Genomic DNA, 17,312 nt, shown 5'->3' with positions numbered 1-17,312 from the left:
TGAGCCAAAAGGTCACCGGTTTGATTCCCGGTCCTGATGTCCAGGTTGTGGGCTCCATCCCCGTAGGGGTATGTGCAGGAGGCAGGATCGATGTTTCTCTCTCACATCAATGTCTTCTTTCCCCCTCTCTCTCTCTCTCTCTCTCCTTTCTTCCTCTCTCTCAAATCAATAAAAACACGTTCAGAGAAAGAAAAGTAAAGAAGCAGAGGCGTTCTGTGCAAGGGGCACTCCCAGCACCTCTGCTTCGGCCTGGCTCTCTGACCTGAAATCTCCCACCAAGACCCTCAGAGGCCCGGCTAGTGCGGCCCAGGGGTTAGCTGAGTGTCCACCTCGGAGCCAGGAGGTCACAGTTCAATACGCCGGTCAGGGCATATGCCCGGGTTGCAGGCTTGATCCCCAGTGTGGGATGTGCAAACATCTCTCATTATTAATGCTTCTCTATAGATAGATAGATAGATAGATAGATAGAAAGATAGAAAGAAAGATAGAAAGATAGATAGATAGATAGATAGAAAGATAGATAGATAGAGATAGATAGATAGATAGATAGATAGATAGATAGAAAGATAGATAGATAGAAAGATAGAAAGATAGATAGATAGAAAGATAGATAGATAGATAGATTATTTTTTAAGACTCCTCACAGGAAGGCTGGGACTTCCGGAGCCGTTAGCCCTCTTTCCCAAGCCTCAGTCTGACGGAGGGAGGCCAGCAGGTGGCGAGGACCCTGCCTCACTGCCCCGGGGGCGGGAGGAGTCACAGGGACAAGCAGCCCCAGGCCCAGCACCCAGTGCCCCGCCCTCCACCCTCAGCCCTGCATCGCTGCCAGGCCCCAAAAAATTCCTCCAACAAAAGGCAGGCAAAGGCTTCGGATGCAAGAGTAACAGACTGATGTGCCCTGACCGGTGTGGCTCAGTGGATAGAGCGTCGGCCTGCGGGCTGAAAGGTCCCGGGTTCCATTCCAATCAAGGGCATGTACCTTGGTTGTGGGCACATCTCCGGTAGGAGGTGTCTAGGAGGCAGCTGATGGATGTCTCTCTCTCATCGATGTTTCTAACGCTCTCTCCCTCTCCCTTCCTGTCTGTAAAAAAAATCAATAAAAGCCCCACCTGGTTTAGCTCAGTGGATAGAGCATCAGCCTGCACACTGAGGGTCCCAGGTTTGATCCTCAGTCAAGGGCACATGCCTGGGTTGTGGGCTCCATCCCCAGTGGGGGGTCAGGGGGAGGGGGAGTATGCAGGAGGCAGCTGATCCATGATTCTCTCTCCTCATTGATGTTTCTATCTCTCAATCCCTCTTTCTTCCTCTCTGAAATCAATAAAAGTATTTTTTAAATCAATAAAATTTTTTTTTTAAAGAGTAACAGACGGAGTCGTTGATATGGTGAGCTACCCTATTAGGGTTTGCTGATTGACTGGATCTGAGTTCACCTGAAAAAATGGGTGGAAACTATTGTGAATTCTTGTCACACCCCATGGGGCACGGCCTGGCTGGTGTCCGTGGAAGTGGCTTAGCCAGTCACCTTGGGCTTTGAAGGCCCCCAAACACCCCACAGGCTCGCTGCCTTCCCGAGTCACCCTGCGGCCGAGGCCCCGGGACCGCCTTGTATATTTATGTGGCTATTGTTAGAAGTGGCTAATTGGGTTTGATTAGCTCTCCCCATTAATATTCTGCCCATAATTTAACATGCTTCAATAAAATACCCTAAAGCCGTGTAATGATTAGATTTCAGGAATATGTGTTTTGCAATTAAGTTCTTCTTGATTTCGATATGCAGATGAAGAAAGGATGGTCTCATTTTTTTTTCTTATTTAAAAAAAAAAAAACTGCCCTTATTAACGCAGCGGTGCGGCTGGGGATCAGGTGAGCGCGGGCTTGCTCTCTGCGCTGGGCGGCATGGATCTCAATCACGCCGGCGTGGGCAAATCAGCTCTGATTAGTGTAAGTTCGCAGTCATTCCATCTAAATGAATAATGTGTCACCTAACATTGCAGAAATTTGATTAATAGTTTATCAGTTAATTAAAAACGGGTTTAATTTTTCTTTTTTGGGAAAATGCAAGGTAGATATCCCTTGGATTCATCACAAATGCAAATTATTTCGGTTTGAAATCTATTGTTCCCTCTGGCTTCTTAGCCAAACTGGCAAAAATAAATAAATAAATAAATAAATAAATAAGCTTTGCCCGGCCCCTGAGGCCCAGTGGGTAGAGCGTCGGCCTGCGAACCAAAGGGTCCCGGGTTCGATTCTGGCCAAGGGCACGTCCCTCGGTTGCAGCCTCCTCCCCTGCCCAGGCCCTGGGTGGGGCTTGTGTGGGAGGCCGACCGATGGATGTGTTTCTCTCCCATCGTTGTTTCTCTCTCCCACTCTCTCTAAAATCAATGGGAAAATATCGTCGGGCAAGGATTAAGGAAACAAAGTAAGACCGGGGTGTTGTTTTTATTTTATTTTTTAAGCTGTGTGTGTGTTGGTTTTTAAAATATTTTTTATTGATTTTTTTTTACAGAGAGGAAGGGAGAGGGATAGAGTTAGAAACATCGATGAGAGAGAAACATCGATCAGCTGCCTCCTGCACATCTCCCACCGGGGATGTGCCCGCAACCAAGGTACATGCCCTTGGCCGGAATCGAACCCGGGACCCTTCATTCTGAAGGCCGACGCTCTATCCACTGAGCCCACCGGTTAGGGCTGGGGTGTTCTTTTTAAAAAACATATATGTTTATTCCTTTCAGAGAGGAAGGGAGAGAGAGAAGAGAAACATCCATGATGAGAGAGAATCAGGGATCGGCTGCCTCCTGCACGCCCCCTACTAGGGATCGAACCCAGAACCCCGACATGTGCCCTGACCCGAAATCGAACCCTGACCCCCTGGCTCCTGGGTCGATGCTCACCGCCTGAGCCGGCCGGTGGGTGAGAACGGGGCTTCTCCCCAGAGCGCAGGGGAAGTGGGTGCCCATGACGCTTACCTTCGGCTCCAGGCCGGGCCCGGGAGCCGGCCAGGGGCACGCAGTACCCCCCCCCCGGCTCCCAGGGCCACAGTCCTGGGGGGACTTCATCCGGGTTAAACCCAGACTGAGGCCGGAGGCCCAGCTGCACACCGCCCTCCGGAGGCCCACCTGGGAGGCCGCCTTCTCACCGCCGTGGCAGGGCGGGCCGGGGTCCCTGCCACTGACAGCAAGCACCCCAAGCGGGCTGTGTAACGGGAGAGGAGGCTGAGGCTGGGGGGGGGGGGGGGGGCGCGGCAGCAGCAGGAAGTCTGAGGGCGCCCAGCCTCCTGCCCCCGCCTCCTGCTGTGTCCCAGGAAGTCTGAGGGCGCCCAGCCTCCTGCCCCCGCCTCCCGCTGTGTCCCAGGTGTGCCTCTGGCTCCCTGGCACCGCCCCAGAGGACGGAGGCCCACGTGGCAGGTGCCCGCCTGGGGCCCGGGAGGAGGCGGCAGCCATGAGGACGGCCGGCCGCTGAGATGAGAGCGAGCCGGGAGCGCGCTGTTTGAAGGTGCTGAACAGCTCGGCAAATATTTGGTTCCTCGGGATTGCAGCGGGTTTCCCGCCCTCCGCCTGGGGTCCCGTGGCTCCTGCCCCCGCCCTTCAGCTTGCTGAGAGGTAATGAGGGCGGAACTGCGTGTAAGACACAGCGTGCACAGACCCGGGCATGAACGGATCCAAACACTCTTTTCTTTCCCTTTTTTAAAAAAGACATTGTCGCCCGGCCGGCGTGGCCCAGTGCTTGAGCCTTGACCTATGACCCAGGAGGTCAGGGTTCCATCCCCATGGGGCGCAGGCCGGGTTCGGGCTCCAGCCTCATGGGGGCTCAGGAGGCAGCTGGTCCGGGATTCTCTCAGCGTGGATGCCTCCCTCTCCCTCCCCCTCCCCCTCCCCCTCTCCCTCTCCCCCTCCCTCTCCCTCTCCGCCTCCCCTCCCTTCCCCTCCCCTCCCCCTCACCCCTCCCCCTCCCTTCCTCTCTGAAGTCCCTCTTTAAAAAGGTTGTTATTGACTTGGGGGGGGGGTGGAGAAACACTGCTGAGAGGATCATCAGTGTTTGGATGTGGGAATGGGGCCCCAGCAGGCAGTGCCTCTCGGTTGGGGGTGGGGTCAACCCCCTCACCCCCCACCCCCTCTCCCCCCACCCTCCACCCTCTTCCCCCTTCACCCCCTCACCCGCTCTCACCCCCTCTCCCCCTCCCCCTTCACCCCCCTCACTCCCTCCTCACCCCCTCACCCCCCAGCCCCTCCTCACCCCCCTCCTCACCCCCCACCCCCTCTCCCCCCACCCTCCACCCTCTTCCCCCTTCACCCCCTCACCCGCTCTCACCCCCTCTCCCCCCTCCCCCCTTCACCCCCTCACTCCCTCCTCACCCCCTCACCCCCCACCCCTTCACCTCCTCACCCCCACCCTCTTCCCTCCTCTCGCCCCCTCCCCCTTCACCCTCCCTTCACCCCTCCTCACCCCCACCCCCTCCCTCTCCCCGTCACCCCCCACCCCCTCACCCCCCACCCCGGGACCCGCTCTGCCGGGCGATGCGGGGCGATGCGGGGCGGTGCGGGGCGATGCGGGGCGGGCGCGCGTGGGGGGCTGGGGCACCTGCGAACCCGCGCTCGGCCGCCAGGTGGCAGCAGACGCTGCGCGATCGCCGCCGGAGGAGCCCGCGTGGCCGGGCCGGGCCGGGCCGGGGAGCCCAGCGCAGAGCGGCCGCCCGGCAGCCCGTCCCCGGCAGCGCCGGCGGGGGGCGCTCCGGCCATCAGCTCCCGGACCCCGGCCCGGCCCGTCCTCCCGGAGCCTGAGGGGCTGCCCCGGCGACGGCGCGGCCCCCGGACGGTCCGGCGCCTCCCAGGGGTGACAAATCCCAAAGGAGGACGGCATTGCAGCTGGGGAGGGAGGGAGGGAGGAGGCACAGGCAGGGCCTCGAGGCGAGCTGCGCGGATGTCTAACTGCATCGCGCATCACAGTGTCCCAGTGTCCAGGCAGCGGCAGACGGGGCTCAGAGCTGGAGCGTTGACCCAGGAGCCAGGAGGTCAGGGTTCGATCCCGGGTCAGGGCCCAGGCCGGGGTTGCAGGCTCCATCCCCAGGGCGGGGCGTGACGGAGGCAGCCGGTCTGTGATTCTGTCTCAACACTGATATCTCCATCCCCTCTCTCTCCCTTCCTGTCTGAAATCAATAAAAACACGTTTTAAAAAGAATAAAGCCGTCTTTCCATCCAGATGCTAAACACAGCTAAAATGGAAAGATTTTGAGGAGTTCCTGGAAGCCGGATTCCGGCCTGTCCCCTGAGGGGCTGACTATTTAAATGGAGAAAAGGGTTTATTTCTTTAGTTCCCGGCTGACCCTCCCTCCTCCCCAGGCCGCCCGTCAGCTCAGGAACGTTCAGACCGTGGCTGAGGCCGCCTGGCTTCCCCAGGAGGCCCTGTCCCCGTTTCCCAGCTCTGCATGGCTGAGGGGGGGAGAGGGGGGTCCCCAGACACCAGCTGACAGAGACCCTGTCCTCACCAAACTCCACTCGGACCCCTGACCTCTCCAGGCGCCTCTGAGCTTGTCCCACACGGTCCCGTTTCAGCAAAAATCTAGCTGTATCGGTTTAACCAGAACCCCCTCTCTCCCCCCGTCCTCTGTATCTGATCTCACGGTATCTAATCGGCTCTCCATCTCCCTCACACACACCCCACCCTGGGTCTGCTACCTGCTGCCTCCGGCAGGAATCCTGTCCGGTCGGTTCGGCCAGAATCTCCCTCCCCCGGACGTCAGGCTCCATCCCAACTCCCGCCCACTTCTCCGCTGGTGGAGTGGAGGCCTCTCTCCGGCAGGTAAGACCAGGGCGCGGGCCGCACACCTGCCGGCCTGCCCGGCATAGGGCTGCTCACCGGCAGCTAGAGCGGCGAGCGGCTTTCCGAAGCCGCCACCAAGCCCTGGGGCCGGGCTGCGGGCACCTGGCGTGTGGGCAGCTGTGGGAACTGGGCCGTGTCTGCCCTTCACCCAGGGGATGGCCGTGCCCCCAGGGCACCGGGGACCAGCCCTCTGGTTTCTGGGCACCAGAGAGGAGGCACGGACCCCCAGGTTCCGGAGACGGAGAGGCCGAGGGCCTGGGGGGCAGCGATGGGCTCCCCCCAGCGGGGCTGCACCCCGGGTCCTGGGCTTCCCTTCCAGGAGGGCAGGGGTGCTTTGGAGGGGGACCCAGGAGAAAGGGGGGCACTGCCTCTGTCGTCCTGTCCTTGGGATGTTTTTCTAAATCCTAAGCAGAGGATATTTGTTCCACTGATTTTTTAGAGAGAGAGGGGAAGAGGGAGGGTGTGTGGGAGAGAGAGAGAGAGAGAGAGAGAGAGAGAGAGAGAGAGAGAGAGAGAGAGAGATCAACGTGAGAGAAGCACACACACTGATTGCCTCGTGCATGCACCTGAGTGGGGCTGGGGATCAAACCTGCAGTCCAGGTACGTGCTCTTGATGGGAATCGAACCTGTGACCCTTCTGTGCAAAGGCGGATTGATGCTCTAACCTAGGGGTGTCGAACTCAATCAGAGAAGGGGCCAAAATCTAAAATCCAGCCTAAATCGCGGGCCGAATGGTTTACTGAACAGTCATAAACTGTCATTGTGATGGAAACGCAGCGGAGTGCAGTGATGACAGCGTGGTGCGGGCCACATTGCAAGGCCTGGCAGGACGGATTTGGCCCGCGGGCCTTGTGTTTGACACATGTGCTCTAACCGCTGCGCCCACTGGCCAAGGCAATCTAACACTTTTTAATACCGAAATACAGACAGGACAGGGATGATTCCACAAGAACCTTCATGAATCTCTCTAAACGCCAACACTACAGGTGTGGGAGGGGTGCGACGCCGCTGGCTCGGGGCGGCCTCATTGGGAGAGGGCGGTCCTTGGGGCCCCTGAGGCCTGGGGCCAGCGGCTACAGCGAGGACGAGGCCCTCCTCCCCCAGCAGCTCCTTCCCCTGGGTCCACAGAGCTCCAGTCCAGGGCCGGCCACCGGCCCAAGCCAGGCCCCTTCCCCTCAGGGTGCCGACACCCCTTCCACCTCCCAGACACCCCCCACACACACACACACACCCCTATCCCGCCAGCCTCCTCAGCCTCATCTCCACGCCCCATATAAATACGCATCCCCTCCAAGAGGCGGGGCCTCTTTTCCGAAGGAAAAACCAACCACAATGACACATGCCGTCACTCACGCAGCCCACCAGCCTGCTGCCCTGATCATGCGGGGCAGACTGAGAATCCGAGGGCAGAGCCCGTCAAAGGCGCCAGCGGCCCCGGCCAGCCCGCCTCGCTGGCCGGCGTGCCTCTGGACCCTCTCCCAGCGCAGGCCACAGCCGCCTGGCGGGACAGCGCCCGCCCGCCCGCCCGCGCAGGGGGCCTCCACGCTGCATATTAAGGGACTAATCAACCGAGGGAGATGGGGGGAGGCTGCACCTGGCCGCCGGCTCCGTGAATGCCGACGCTCGGCAGAGTGTTCTGAGCTCACAGTGCGGACCATATGGCGCTTCAAAGAACAGAAGTTGAAAGTACAGCACATATTTATCCCTTCCACAGACAGCATTCAAGGGGCGGCAGTGTTTTATTAAAGCCTGTGTGTGTGTGTGTGTGTGTGTGTGCATGCGTGAGAAAAGCAAACGGGAATAGACGCGCTGTGCAGAAAAAAGAAACGACACAGATTTATTTCACCTCTCTGGCAGCCCACCCCATAGCAACAGTGAAGACGTGGTCGATGTAAACTCGAGAAAACAAGAAATATTTTAGCGCGTCATCTGCACGCGGACACCTGCCAAGTCTCTCTCTCCTTTTTTTTTTTTTTTTTTTTGGAAACAAGAACCGTCTCCTGGGTCAGGCCTGCAGGCCGAGGGGAAGAAGGGGGTCTGAGATTTGGAGAACTTGTTGTAGAGTCTGCTGATTGTGTCCTCAGCTAGCATCTCTCCTCCCCCCTCCCCCCTGCCAGCTCCTGGGAAGGGCCCCAACCTGTTCCTGCGATGCCCCTTTCTGCCTCTCTGTCCAGGGTGGTCCAGGCCAAGGCTGGCCAATCAGAGTCCCGTTGGCCAATCAGAGCCGGGGCACCTGCTCACTGGTCTTGTGACTGGTTCGGGGTGGTCACATGACCCAAGGCAGACCAATGAGGCCCACTCCTGAGACTTTTGCTGGCGAGACTGGGAATGAGGCTCTCTTTTCCCAAAGTGCTGGGCTGGGAGCTTGGAGCACGCGGCCAACCTAGTCCTGGGCAGAAACCTAGTAACAGGAGAGTCTAGAGGCCGTGGTGGGCAAACTGCGGCTCTCGAGCCACCTGCGGCTCTTTGGCCCCTGGAGTATAGCCCTTCCACAAAATATAAGGTGACCAGATCATACCGATTTTGGCGCGACAGTCCTGATTTTTAACAATTTTTCCATCCGGGCTTCCAGAGGGATGATGGTGGGGATACGGGCAGAAGAGAGCTCTTGGCTGCCCTCCCCAGTGTCATTCCTCAGAGGCTCTGCTCCGGTCCCGGCCAAATCTCTCTAACTGCCAGCCTTCCCACAGGAACTGAACTGAACGCACGGGGAGGGACAGGGGGCAGAGCATGGGGGAGAGGGGACGCTGGGTGAGCGACTCATGGGTGTGGCTTCAAGCCTGCAGGCAGGTTCCTCTGCCCCACGCAGGGCGTTTGACACTTGGGTAGAAAACTCTGCACAGCCCTAACGGGGTTGGCTCAGTGGATAGAGCGTCAGCCTGTGGACTGAAGGGCCCCAGGTTGGATTCTGGGTAAGGGCATGCACCTTGGTTGCGGGCACATCCCCAGTAGAGAGTGTGCAGGAGGCAGCTGATTGATGTTTCTCTCTCATCGATGTTTCTAACTCTCTATCCCTCTCCCTTCCTCTATAAAAAAAATCAATAGCCGAAACCGGTTTGGCTCAGCAGTAGAGCGTCTGCCTGCGGACTGAAAGGTCCCAGGTTCGATTCCGGTCAAGGGCATGTACGTTGGTTGCGGGCACATCCCTGGTAGGGGGTGTGCAAGAAGCAGCTGGTCGGTGTTTCTCTCTCATCGACGTCTCTAGCTCTCTATCTCTCTCACTTCCTCTCTGTAAAAAAATCAATAAAATATATTTTTAAAAATAAATAAATAAATAAATAAATAAATAAAAGAAAATAAAAAAAGAAAAGAAAGAAAAGAAAGAAAACTCTGCATAGAAGGTCCTACTGGCTTGGAGAACCAGGGGTCAGGGCAATGACAGCAAATAAAAGTGACTGCGGGGATTCAGAGAGAGGGAGAGAGAGAGCCACAGAAGGTGAGTTTCAAACCGATACCCCCTGAACTAAGACACCAAAGCCGTCCCCAAACCTGGGCCCATCAAACCCCCGCATACACAGAAGCCGGCTTTCTCTCAGGAGCTCTGGGCTGTCTGACACTCACGTCAGTGAGTCCGTTACCTCACCCATGAGGGAGCAATACCACGGGCGGGCTTCTCAGTGGATCCAGAAGGCCCCGGATGGCGGGAGCGCAGGGGAGGGGAGGAGAGGGGCCGGGGCCGGGGCCGGGATCAGGCGGAAGGAGCCCACAGGGCACCAGCCAAGGTCACGGCTCCGCGGAGAGGGGCGGGCCCGCCCGGGGACCGCACCGGCGCGGGCGCTAAGGGGCGGGAGGACACGACAGGAAGAGGCCGCGGAAGCCGGAGGGCGCCGGCGGGGGGCGGGGCCCGGCCACGAGGCAGAGGCTCCGGCTCGGCCCCGGGACGCGGACGCGCGGACGCCCACCGGGCTCCGCGGCCCCACCGCACGCGGGACGGGCGGCTGGACCGCGCCGGCCACGCCCCCAGGCCAGTGCGCGTGCGCGGGAGAGGCCCCGCCCACCGCCAGGCCCCACCCTTTCCGCGGGCGCACGCGGCGACGGGGGCGTGGCCTGACCGGGGCGGGGCGACGGCGTCACGTGGGTAAACACGCGCACGTGGAGCCGAGGCCGGGCGCGGAGGGAGGGCGGGCGGCGCCGGCGGGCGGAGGAGGCTGCCGGCGGCCCCGCGGCCCGCGCCCGCCCCGCAGGCCCGGGAGGGCGGCCGGGATGGGGCGGCGGCCGGGCGGGCGGGCGAGGACCCCGTGCGCCCCGCGGAGCCCCAGCCCCCCCTTCGGTGTCAGCCCCCCGGAAAGGCGGCCAGAGGCGGGCCCAGCCCCGCAGGCCGCGCCCCGCGGCACGTAACGGACCGGGGCCCCTCCGGGCGGGCGCAGCGCACCCCCTCCCGGGCGCGGGCGGCGGGGCTGGGCCGGCGAGGACGCGCGCCCGGGGCCACGTGGCCAGGAAGAGCGCGCTCTGGGTCGGAGCCCCGGCCGCCCGGCTCCTCCCTGCGGGGCCGGGGTCCCGCTCGGGCGTCCCGCCGCCGCCCCTCGGGGCTGGGCCGGCCCGGGACCCGCCGGGAGGGCCTGAAGGACCCGATTGTGCGAGGGTGACGGGCGCCCGCCTCCGGCGCAGGCTGAGGGGCGGCGCTCTCCGGAGGCGCGACAGCTTCCGCCGGGCGTGACGGTCCCGGGACCGGAGGGGCCCGGCTCGGGGGCCCGCTGGCCGGCCGGCCCCTCCTCCGGGCCCGCCTGTCTCTGCCCGGAGCCCCGGTTCTCAGCGACCCCGGCGGCGGGGCGGCGCCCGGGCCCTCCGGCTCCTTCTCCGGGCGGACGTCTCCGCTGGCCGCCCTCCTCCTCCTCCTCCTCCTCCTCCTCCTCCTCCTCCTCCTCCTCCTCCTCCTCCTCCTCCTCCTCCTCCTCCTTCTCTTCCTCCTCCTCTTCCTCCTCCTCTTCCTCCTCCTCCTCTTCCTCCTCCGGCCGCCGCGTGACCGGGAGGCGCCGCGGCGGGGCGGCCCGAGGCTGGGGCGCCGTGCGGGGCCCGGAGCCCAGCGGCCGGCTCCCTCCGGGAAAGGCGCTGCCTCCGGGCCTGCGGCCAGGCCGCCTGGAGACGCAGCCCCGGCCCTCACTGGACTTGGGGTCCGTGCGAGGCGGGTAAAGGGGCTCCAGGCGTGGGCGGCTCCCGCAGCGTGCGCCGGGCCATCCCCACCACGTGACATGGCACCCTCCCGAGCCTCCCCTCGGCTCAGTTGCCTCTTCTCTAAAATGGGGTTGTGTGACCCCGACCGGTGTGGCTCAGTGGATAGAGCGTCGGCCTGCGGACTGAAGGGTCCCGGGTTCGATTCCGGTCAGGGGCATGCACCGTGGTTGCGGCCACATCCCCGATGGGGTTGTGCGGGAGGCAGCTGGTCGATGTTTCTAACTCTATCCCTCTCCCTTCCTCTCTGTAAAAAAATCAATAAAATACATATTTTTTAAAAAATAAGATATATAAAATAAAAGGGGGTTGTGGGGAATTGGAGGACCAGGCTGCCCCCGGGAGCACTGCCGCTGAGGGCTCAGGTGGCGGGACCTGCCCTTCCTGCTGCCTGAGCCCAGCCCCCGACCCGGACCCGGTCCTCCTCCGGCCACATTGGGCCACATTGTACGGACTTTCCAGCCGGCACCTTCCATGGCGGCCTCTCCCGATGCCCGCCTGCCAGCCTCCTCCCAGCCCACCCACCTGCCGCCAGCCCCAGCCCCGCCCCACGAGGGGCCCGCCTGTGGGGAGCCTCAGCCCGGTTCCCCTAAAGAGGACCAGCTGCTCAGAGGGGCCGTCTGGGAGGCAAGCGGGGGCTTCACGTGTGAGGGGCCTCCCGGCCTGTCCTCCCCCAGAGCAGGCTGGGAGACGCCGGCGCCCGCCTTGGGGGGAGAGAGGTGGCGGCTGGCACCCAGGGAGACGTGGGGGGCGGCAGAGGGGAACTCGGGGGCTACGGGTGGGACAGACTTCTGCGTGTCACGCTACCCAAGGCCTCGCCCCAGCCCCTCCGCCGCTGCATGCTGACAGCGCGGCCACGGCTCCCCAACACTGCCAGGGGCACCCCGCGGCGCGGCGCCCACCAGCACAGCAGACGGGGTGCGAACGCTCCCGAGGGGCGCGCGCGGGCCCAACATCTGCCCGGAGACAGGGCTGCCGTTATTTTTACCCCGCGGTGCCGGGCCATCTGTGCGGTGCCAGCTCGCCTGCGGGGACCTGGGTTTGCAGATGAATTCAAACGCAGGGCCGCCTCGCAGGCCAGGGGCCGCGGCTTCTCTGGAGCCAGGGGCGGGCGGCTGGTATGTTCTAGCAGCGAGCGCCAGGTCCCCGCAGCTGTTCGGACCAGTGAGCCCGGGGCCTCCCCTGGGCCGGGGTCTCTGCCAAGTCTCTCTCTCGGCCACAGCTCACCAGGCTGCCAGCGGGGCCCGCCCACAGTGCAGATGCGTCCTCAGGCCGTGCCCAGGGCCCCGCTGCCAGCTGCAGGAATTCCAGGCGGCCTCTGAGGCTGCGGCCCCTCCAGGATCTCCCCGCAGACCCCGGGCTGGGGGGGCACGTGTTGGTGCGAAGTAGGGCAGAGGGTCATGGAAACCCCGTCTGAAGGCCCTTCCTGGTGGGTCCTGGTGGCTGTCAGCTCGGGGGCTTCCCCGCAGGCCGCCCCTGACAGGCCCCGTGCTGTGGGTGGGAGCGGTGACAGGTGTGGTCCATGGCTGTGACGGCTCCGGCATCGCCCTGTCCGCCGCACAGCCTGGTCTCCTGTGTGCCAGAGAGAACCTAACGGCGGTGGACGGGTGGGGGCCGTCGCCTCTTCTGTCCTCCCTCAAGGAGACCCTCAGTGGGGAGTGTGGCTGGAGCTGCATCGAGAGGGGCCTTGGGTCTGAAACACTGCTGGACGGACACACACACACACACACACACACACATCACACAGCACATCACGCACACCACACACATCACATACACACAGCCCACACATACCCCACACCACACACACATCACATACAAACATACACCACACACACCTGCGAGCGCGCACACACATACACACACTGTGGCTCCGCCCTCGCCGACACGAAGCCATGCCCGAGTGCCGAGGCTGGGCCGGCACTGCGGGCAGCGGGCACCGATGCCAGGACGCAGCCAAGAAGTCAAGACAGACCTTGTCTTCTCTCATTTCAACGGAAACACAGGCTGCCCTCCAGAGCGCCCACCACACGCTCGTCATTAGTAACCCCGCCCCCCCCCCGCCTTTGTGCGGCCTGTCGATCCTTCGTTGGCCACGGCACAGGTCCAGCCACGACGAGCCATCGCTCTGGTGCCCCGACAGACGGATGGGCGGGCGGGCGGGCGGGCGGACTAAGGAGCAGCACAGAATTGCCCCATCTGGGAGCTCCTTCTGTGCCGCCGCTGCCTCCCTCCTCCTGCCTCTCTCTCCCCAAGGCGGGCGCCGGCGTCTCCCAGCCTGCTCTGGGGGAGGACAGGCCGGGAGGCCCCTCACACCTGAAGCCCCTGCTTGCCTCCCAGACGGCCCCTCTGAGCAGCTGGTCCTCTTTAGGGGAACCGGGCTGAGGCTCCCCACAGGCGGGGCCCCTCGTGGGGGCGGGGCTGGGGCTGGCGGCAGGTGGGTGGGCTGGGAGGAGGCTGGCAGGAGCAGGGGCACCGGGGGCATCGGGAGAGGCCGCCATGGAAGGTGCCGGCTGGGAAGTCCTGGGTCACGGGCAGAACTGGGGAGACGTGGTCTGGTCCTCGGGCGACCGCTCCGAGGCAGCCCAGCGTCCCCCTGCCAGAGCCAGGCCAGGCCAGGGCCACGGGGGCCCAGGCTGCAGCCTTTGGGGGACCATTTGGGGGTAGAGCAGCCCTAACATCCTGGAGCCACATCTGCCCCGCCTCTGGCCTTGCCATGCCCTAGCCCGGAGGGTCAAAGGTCACCTTGCCCAGGGGCAGCCGCCCGACCCCCCCAGGTTTTCGGTCCCCCTGCCTGCCAGTCTCGGGTGCGCCCTCCCTCCCTCCCTCCTGGCTTCTAGAGAAACAAAACCTTCTCAGGACAGGAAGCAGGGGCGTTCCTAGAGTGTGGCTGCGGCCCCACACCCCACCTGTCTCCCCGCCACCTGGAAGGCGGGGGAAGGGGTGGGGGGGAGGGGGTGCAGAGAAACAGAAAGCAGCCCTGCGTCCGGAGGCTGGGCTCCCCCGGCGCTGACGCCACTCAGCAGCGGAGGAGGAAACCGAGGCTCTGGGTCCTCAGGCTGAGCTGGAAGCCACAGAGGTCCCGCCCCGCGACCTGACACGGACCCCGTGGGAGCCGGGGGGGGGGGGGCGGGGGGCGCATCCCGGGACAGGAGCTTTGTGGGCGTGTGAACCTGCTCAGGTGCCTGCCGCCTGGGAAAACCTGCTCCTTGGCCACTGCCCTCGGCACCTTCCTTTCCTCCTTCTTCTTTTATATTTTTATTGAATTCAGAGAGGAAGGGAGAGGGAGAGAGAGAGAAGCATCAGCGATGAGAGAGAACCGTGGACCGGCTGCCTCCTGCCCGCCCCCCACTGGGGATGGAGCCCGCAACCCGGGCCTGTGCTCTGCCTGGGGATGGAACCCGGCCCTCCTGGTTCCTCGGTCAGTGCTCAACCCCTGAGGACCCGCCGGCCGGTCCAGGCCTTCCTTTTCTCGTCTCACCGGTGTTGTCACCTGGTTTCACCACGAGGGGGCGCTCACGCGGGACAGAGCCGGGACCTGGTGGGACGCTGGGTCTCTGTCCGGGGTGGGCACTGCCCTCCTGCCCCCCGCCCCCCCCCAGCTGGGAGCCCTGTCCCTACGTGAGCTCCCCCACGCGGGAAAGGTGGGAGCCGTGGCTCAGACCCCGTGCCTGGCAGGTGTGGCTCCGTTGGAAAGGCCGCTGGTTCGATTCCTGGTCAGCGCACAGACCCTGGCTGCGGGTTTGATCCCCGGTACTGGAGGCAACTGACCGGTGCTTCTCCCCCACATGGACGTTTTCCTCTTCCTCTCTCGCTCTGAAACAGAAATACGATTAAAAATAAATCCGCGAAACCACTTTGCAGCCCAAAGCCTGGCGGGGCCCACCCACAGCCCGCGGGCGGCTTTACTGCCCCCACGGACACGCTCCGCACAGCAGACAGCCTCAGGGACAGGCAGACAGACAGGGACAGAGGACACAGGCTCCTCAGACCCACCGCCGTCGCACACAGAGACACGGAACTTTCTGGAAGACTCCGATGCTGGGACATGGTAACTCTGGGTTTCTGGGGCTTTTCCTTCGGAGGCGGTGAGGGCCCCCCCGCGGGCTCACCATCCTGGTGAGTGGACTGCGCATCCAGCTCCGTCCCCATCGGACACATCGGAGCCCGGGCCTGCGGAAGTCTGCCCTCCTCCCCTCCTCCCCGCCTGTGATCCCCCCAGGAATCGGAATGCGATGGTGGGCGGCACCTCTCCTCTCAGGAGGGCCTGCCCCGGGCCTGCCCATGGCTGGCTTCTCCACCTTCAGGTTGCCTTTGGCCGGGAGGGGCCTGTATTCTTCCGGAAGAATAAGAAGTTTAATGGAATCCGTCCAGCCGCCCCTCCGTTCACGAGCACACCTTTTTCTTTTTCTTTTTCTAAAATATATCTTATCGATTTTTTACAGAGGAAGAGAGAGAAAGAGGGACAGAGAGCTAGAAACATCCATGAGAGAGAAACATCCATCAGCTGCCTCCTGCGCACCTCCTACTGGGGATGTGCCTGCAACCAAGGTACATGCCCTTGACTGGAATCGAACCTGGGACCTTGCAGTCCACAGGCCGATGCTCTATCCACTGAGCCACACCGGTTTCGGCATGGAGCACACCTTTAATGAGCACCTGATACATGCCAGGCAATGGAATTCTGAGCTGAGCGAGGAAACCAATTGGCGGGCACTCAGAAAAAAAAGAAAAAGTGACCGCAGGAGTGGGCTTGTGTGTGCCTTTAAAAGCGCTGAGAGGAGACAATGGCTGCCGCAGCCTGCAGCAGGCTTTCCCGCTCGCTCCTCTGCATGTTGGTGTGCGCAGCGAGCAGTATTGGAGCGGACGGGGAGAGCCATCTCTGGGGATTCTCAGACTGTGTTGTGTTCGTCCTCGTTGTTTAAAAATCTTATAGCAAACGGGTGTTTCACTTTCATAATCAGAGAAAAGCCAGTCGAGCCGCACCGCAGCCATGTTCCTGGGGAGAGGGGTGGCACGCCGGGGTCAGAGCAGGCGTGGGGGCGGGCGGAAAGCGGCACGATTTGGGGAAGTAGCTGGCCGCAGGTGGCAAAGGTGCGGGCAGCTGCCTGCTGGTGGGGGGCGGGGGTGAGCCGCACCTGCGCACACAGGTGCACATGGCGGCGGCCGGCCCTGGGCCGGCGTGGAGAGATGATATACATCGGGGTTCATCCCCCCAGAGAAAACTCCACAGCAATCGGAGAGGGCACCCCCCCACCAGTGCACCAAAAGGGGGAAATATATATTTTAATTGATATATATTATCAATTAAATATCAGGGAGGAAGGGAGAGGGAGGGAGAGAAGAAACATCAACGATGAGAGAGAATCAGGAATCGGCTGCCTCCTGCACGCCTCACGCTGGGGATCAGCCTGTGCCCTGACCCGAAACAAACCAGGACGGTTCTGATCGCAGGAGACGCTCTATCCACTGAGCAAACCAGCTAGGCCCGTGGTCGGCAAACTCCTTCGTCCACAGAGCCAAATACCAACAGGACAACGATTGACATTCCTTCGGAGAGCCACATTTTTTTAAACGTAAACGTCTTCTAACGCCACTTCTTCAACACAGACTCGCCCAGGCCGTGGTGTTTTGTGGAAGAGCCACACTCAAGGGGCCAAAGAGCCGCGGTTTGCCGACCAGCGCACTGAAGGATGCCATTGCCCCGTCTGAGGCTCGGGGAACAGCCCAGAAGCCTGGGAATTAGCTACCGCGGATTAGCTACCTCGAGGTCTGGCGTGCAGGCTCCTAATGCCGTTACTCCTCGCCCACCCTGCTGGCACGTCACCTGGAGGGACCAAGGACCGCGTGGCCTGGATGGCGCATGTGATGCAACAGGACAATTCTTCCCCAAACTGAGCCCTTGGTGGCAATCTGAGACCCATAACCAGCAACTTAGAGGGTCGTGGCGGGGATGGAGATGGTCTTCCAACAACAAACAAGGTAGAAATGTGACTTGAGCCGAAACCGGTGTGGCTCAGTGGATAGAGCATCCGCTGCGGACTGAAGGGTCCCAGGTTTGATTCCAGTCAAGGTAAAGAGACCAGACGTCCTGATTTTTAACAATTTGTCCCTCGTCCCGCCGTGTTTTAAAAGTCCCGATTTTTCCAAAAGCGGAACGTTTGGTCACATATATATACGTGACCAATAAAATATATATATATAGATATATATCTAGATATATATTCATATTCCAGAGAGGAAGGGAGAGGGAGAGAGAGGTAGAAACATCACTGATGAGAGTCATTGATGGGTTGCTTCCTGCCAATTGAGCCCACAACCCAGGC

Source organism: Pipistrellus kuhlii, unplaced genomic scaffold (assembly GCF_014108245.1).
Source record: "Pipistrellus kuhlii isolate mPipKuh1 unplaced genomic scaffold, mPipKuh1.p scaffold_m20_p_117, whole genome shotgun sequence".
Lineage (NCBI taxonomy): Eukaryota > Metazoa > Chordata > Mammalia > Chiroptera > Vespertilionidae > Pipistrellus > Pipistrellus kuhlii.
This window is presented reverse-complemented; position numbering follows the sequence as displayed.